The 6,362-nt window shown below is 33.3% G+C and overlaps 1 pseudogene; it reads left to right on the top strand.

Annotated features, from left to right (window-relative positions):
* Positions 1–249: 249 nt before the first annotated feature.
* On the top strand, positions 250–1,932 carry LOC149193260 (putative UPF0481 protein At3g02645 pseudogene; annotated as a pseudogene).
* Positions 1,933–6,362: the final 4,430 nt, after the last annotated feature.

Raw genomic sequence — 6,362 nt, forward strand, 5'->3', positions numbered from 1 at the left:
AGTAACCACGTGAAGATACTATGCAATACGCTGTATAATGTCGGGATGAATATGCGAGGTAGGGTTTACGGGTTAATCCGTCCATCTTGCGTACGCATACACCAAATGAGCTTCATATAGGGCTGCGCAGTCAGTCGACTCACTCAGAAGAATACTTCCCAACTCTTCTCGTTTGCTTGATTGATTGTGGCTCATTTCCATACTCTTCTCCTTTCTTTGGTTGTGGCTCCTTTACTAAGCCTCACAGACATGGAAACTAAGGCTAACTGGAAGATCGATGAGAATGATTGGATTATGGAGGTCAAGGAAAGTCTGGATGTAGTGATAGGGGATAAAGAAGAGGGGGAGGAGTTGTGTGTGTCAATCTTTAACGTGCCTAAAGAGTTATTGGCACAGAATCCCCAAGCGTACACTCCTCAATCCGTTTCGATCGGTCCCTATCACCACGGGAGATCTGAGCTCTATGATATGGAGCGCTACAAACTGGAAGCTGCTCGCAGATTTCAGAAAAGAATCAATGGACACAAGTTTGAGGTAGTCGTTGTGGAGGAGTTTAAGAAGTACGATGTGCGAATCCGGAGCTCCTATAACAAGTATATCGGCTATAAGGATGAAACCTTGGCGTGGATCATGGCTCTGGATGCCACCTTTCTTCTCGAGTGTTTGCAGTTTTATGTCAGACATGTCGATAAAAGCTCGGACGTGGACGTCAAGCAGCTGGGACGAGTCTTACATCTGACTGGCACCAGCTCCACCCACAACTCCATTTTAAGAGATCTCATGATGCTGGAAAATCAGTTGCCGCTCCTTCTTTTGCGATTACTTTTGGAGTTGCAGTTGGGTTCTAAATCCAAGGCAGAAGAGAGGCTCTCCAATCTGCTGAGTCTTGTGTGCCAAGAATTATCGCCTTTCAGCTTCAAGTTGCCCGTGGCTTCAAAGCTCCATATAAACGAGAAATGGCACATGCTTGAGGTGCTGTATTACGCCATCGTCCCTGTTCCCAGCAATCAAAATTTAACTTCAACTCAGGAAGGGATAGATACGGCTGATGCAGAGAACATGTCAACTGTTACACAGGCTTTCAATTTGCTGTGGAAGACTCTCTCCAAGATAGGTCCCTTTCGACATCTTAAAGATTTGCCTAGGCGAGTGCTGCGTGGAAAGCCTCTGCAATTTCTGATGAAGTTGCCTTTACGTCTTCTTTCCATTATTGGCAATCTGCCTGCTCTGAGTGCCCTGAGGAAACCGTTGTCTCTTTTTGTCGATAAAGTTGAGATGAAATCTGAGAAGGACGATGCAGAGGGAGCCGAAGAGGGCGAGCGCGAAGAATCCACCGAAAAGATCATACCGCCCACGCGAGACGAACTGGCCATTCCATCCGTGGCCGCTTTATCCGCTGCGGGAGTCAAATTCATTGGTACCGAAGGCGACCTCACCACAATAAAATTTGATGTGAAGACTGCCACGCTTTCCCTCCCCAAGGTAAAGTTGAATACCAACACGGAGGTAGTGTTGAGAAATCTGGTGGCATTTGAAGCTTCTGCGGCTCCAGGCGCGCTGGTTTTCACGCGGTACACCGATTTCATGAACGGGATGATCGACAGTGAAGAAGATGTTAGATTGCTGAATGAGAGCGAAATTATTTCAAACGGCCTCCAAAATGACCAAGCTGTTGCGAACCTGTGGAACAGCATGGGTAAGTGCGTTCCTCTCACAAAAGTTGCATATCTGGACAAAGTTATAAAGGACATTAACCAACATTATAACAGAAAATGGAATGTTGTGGCGTTGGAGTTTCTGGAGCAACGCGTATTCGGGTCGTGGAAATTCCTCTCTCTCTTCGCTGCAGTGATACTTTTGGTGTTGACTTGTTTGCAGGCTTTCTGCTCTGTTTATAATTGCAAAAAGTGGTTTCACCAGACTGGCCCTTGAGCTAAATGTATGTTTGCTTATCTTGTATTGTGTGTATCGTAGTACTGAAAACTGCACCGCAGTCCAATTGAGGACTGCCACTTTCATGTGGTCTCCAAGATGTTTGTAAGCTTTTCTGTGATTTTGTGTGCTGTCGCCCGGACCAGTATTCTTGCCCTCGTTGTAATAGAGCTGCTAAATATTAGATTGTTGTGCAGAGCCGCTAAATATTATATTGTTGTTGACAAGGGAGCTGATTCCATCTTTTATGATTCATAGTCAATTAATGTTAAGATCAGAGAAATAACGAATTCAAATACATATTCTATAAATTCATTATAGACTTATTGTGTCCATGTTTAATTAGATTTTAAAAACCTGTGGATAAATCATGAATTTGAGTCTTCCAAACATGTGGGTAAATACACATTTCAAGAGTTATGAAGGTGTGGATAAATGAAAAGTAATTTCAGACTGAGAAAGAATGATTCTATTCGATATATTAAAATTATATCATAAATTTTAATATTAATTTTTTTTCCCAGATTGAATTTTTTATTATTTTTAATAGAAAGGAGATAAATAAATTTGAATTTTATCACTTTTAATTATAAATAAATAAATGTGAGTATAAAATGTTTTTTTACATTAAAAATTAAATTTTAACATTCATTATTATAAATAAATTAAATTTTAACATTCATTATTATAAATAAATAATATATAGATACAATCATTCATTATTATAAATAAATAATATATAGATACAATTTCACACATTATAACTATATGTTTTTCTTCTTGTTTTATTTTTGATTTTCTTATTTTAAATGGTAATTACAAGATGCCATATTTTAAATTTAGATTAGAAAACTATTTGTAATTAATATTCAAATTTAAAATTATATTTTTACAGGGTTATATTTGATATATTGTTAATGATCCAGTAATGGTGAATCCCATTTATTATTTATGTTTGTATTTTTTTAACTTAAATTCTATTTACATTTTATTCGCATGTGTATGCTTTTTAACTTAAGTTCAATTTACATTTTTATATCTTTAAGCTAGAGTATATTGTAATCAGTTTGTGTCAAAATTCTGTCTTTTATTTAATTTGTAATTTTTTAGAAACAATTTCTAAAATTTTAATGTTTTCTAAAATTAATTATTTTTTTAATTTTTTAAATTTGAATTTCTATTTTTTTATTGCCGTTTATGTGGCTTAAAATCAAGTTTCGTCATAAAAATTGTTTAAAAAAAATAAAAATAAGAAAAAACCTCTAATCCCCAAGTGTCCTCATAAATTAATTAAAAAAAAGTTGTCATTATGTTTCTAGCTTTTACTAACCATGTAAACTATCCGATTTAAGAAACAAAAACAACAACACTACATATTACACTGATTTTTCCTTTCTGATTTTCTTTTGTTACTTCACTTTGTCGCATTCAACTATGTTTCATTATTAAGTTTATGAGCTGCATATTACACTTGTTATTTATATTATGATGTATTGAATTTAAAGTTGCACTGCATTTTCTATAGGTAATATTTTTCTATATGTTAAAAGAAAATGATGTGACATTTTTAACTAAGATTTTGTATATAAAAATAATATTATATGATTTTTAATATATTTTATTAATACAAACATAGAGATCAAATTTCTTCATGTGCAAACTCATTTAGAGCGCAAAATACAATGTGTAATTTTTTATTGTTTAAATTGTATTTTGGAATGCTACATAGAGTATATATAAGATCAAAGAAATGTTTTAACATAAACGATTAATTTTTTCAAGATATACATATAAATTTTTTAAAATGATATATAATGTATACGTAATTGGCATTAAAATATTTTACATAACGTGTGCATGGAGATATTTTATCACGGAAAATTAAAATGGTTTTTTTTATTATTAATATATTTTTAAGTATATGTCAATATTAATTAGTATTAAAATATTTTATTGATAACCCACATTTGATGTAGGAAAATCTAACCCAGGGTTGAATGTTTACTAAAGGAGTTAGTTTCCTAAGTTAGGATTTAATTATTTATTGTATTTTCTTATAGTTATAGTTTTAGGAGAGAATGAGAATTATTGTAAATAGGAGAAGATTAGAGAGTATTTTGGAAGAGTTGAGTGATTTGAGGGTTAGTTGGATATTATCTAGAGATAAGGGATTAGATGAGAAATTTTATGGATCATTAGAGATATTGTGGGAGTTAGTTTAGGATCTAGAACCTACTTTGGGTTTAGATCCATGTATAAATCTAGAAGAGCCCATGAGGCATGTAAAGAGTGAGAGAGATGAATGAGAGGCCAATACTTAGGCTAATAGTTCTCTTGTAAATACTTTATTTCTTTATTTATTAATTAATTATTTCTCAATATTTATGTACATATGTATTGTATGGTTTTTAGAATTATGTCGTGTGTGTTAATTTGTAATTTATAGGCCCATATGGTCTGTTGTGCCATTTTTGGTATCAGAGCCCCTTGCAATGTCATTTCCATGAGTGTTAGAGAAGCGACCAATGTGTGGACATTGCTTGCTATCAAGCCGGCATGGATCAACTATCAAATTGATGCGGTAACAACGTATGATTGTTTTTGTTGCGTATGCAGTGTGGATCAAAATCGTGTAAAAAAGAACTATGTAAAGAGTTGTGACGGCTAGCTCGAGTGCGAGTTGTGTGCTAGAAGCAACAGGTAGAGTAATGAGAAACGTAGACATTTCCATCCACTGAATTTTGAGCACATGCGTTTTTGGTTCACTGTGGAGTTTTGACTGATACATAACTGGTAAAGTTTTCTCGCTTGGGTGTCATGGAGTTTCCAATAATTCTTTGGATGTTACCATTGAATTTAACCACAACGAGGCATGCTTTCTTTCGTAACTTTGCAAATCAATTAAAATAACCTTTAATGTTACACCAAGATCAGGATTGCCAATTATGCAATGCAGTCAATTTCAAATACAGGTTGTTAACAATTATTGTAGATTATCGCAAGCCATAAAAAAGATTACAAGCTTTAATCCGAGTGGAAACAATCTAGAGTTGTTTTGCAAGGCGAGGAATATGTGTTGACATGGAGCATGGGCAAACATGTAAGTTTCAGTATTTTGGACATTTTAGGAAGCATGCAATGATAGTTCAAAGAATTAGATCTCCATGCAAATAAAAGAAAGATAACATTAAATTGGCGGCTCCAATTGAAAGTAATTTTGGTAAATCAATTTTACGTTTCCAAAACTCCATATTGTATATCCATGGAGAAAGGAAACAAATAATTGTTGATAATGGTGTATGAATAAAGACTTTATTTTTAAAGTGAAATTTTAGAAATCATCGATATTAAAAGGTTTAAGAGTATTCTTATAATATAAAAATTATTTATGGTTTTTAAATTAAATCATAAATAATTAGGAGGAGTGGACATGTGCAACTTTATTTATGTATTAAAGGGGTCATCACTTTGGATGATAGGCATGTCTTAATGGAAAGTGATTTAAAGGAAATTGATGGGAAAGACACTTAAACCAAGATATTGCAAGAAGAGGTAGAAAAACAACAACATGGTACATTTGAGTGCTCCAGTATACATCAACAAAGAAGGAGGAGAATTGAAACATAAAATTTGAAAACCCATCAAAATAAAAGTAACAGTAATTGATGTAGAACAACAAAGAATGAATGATCAGTTACAAACTAAAGTTTGGGATCCAGGAGGAGTTTTATCAACTTATGAAGACATATGGTCTGAAGACCATGAATTTCTTTTACCTAGGGAGTCTAATGCAAGAGCATCTAACCTAGGGTTGAATTTTTACTAAAGAAGTTAGTTTCCTAAGTCAGGATTTAATTATTTATTGTATTTTCCTATAGTTTTAGGAGAGAATGAGAATTATTGTAAATAGGAGAAGGTTCTAGAGTATTTTGGAAGAGTTAGAGATTTCAAGGTTAGTTGGATATTATCTAGAGATAAGAGATTATAGGAGAGATTTTATGGATCATGAGAGGTATTGTGGGAGTTAGTTTAAGATATATAACCTACTTTGGGTGTAGATCCACTTGTATAAATTTAGGAGATCCCATGAGGAATGTCAGGAGTGAGAGAGATGAAAGAGAGGCTAATTATTCGGTGAATAGTTCTCTTGTAAATATTATTTTTTAATTAATTATTCTAATATTTTATGTGCATACCTATTATGTGGATTTCAGTCAAATTTGTGTGTTTTGCGTTAATTATTAATTTGCATACCCTCTGGTTTGTTGTTGCATCAACATTGAATATTATTTTAATATACAACATTGAAATGTTTTATTTTAACAATTTTTTCTCTATATATAGATATATATATGAATTTGATATGGACATAAATTAGTTAACATGCATCTTCAAATAGTTTATTTAAATGTTAAGGTTTAAACATCTTA

The sequence above is a fragment of the Pinus tabuliformis genome, chromosome 2_2, assembly GCF_031772625.1.
Source record: "Pinus tabuliformis cultivar Carrire ecotype Pingquan chromosome 2_2, CPIR1, whole genome shotgun sequence".
Lineage (NCBI taxonomy): Eukaryota > Viridiplantae > Streptophyta > Pinopsida > Pinales > Pinaceae > Pinus > Pinus tabuliformis.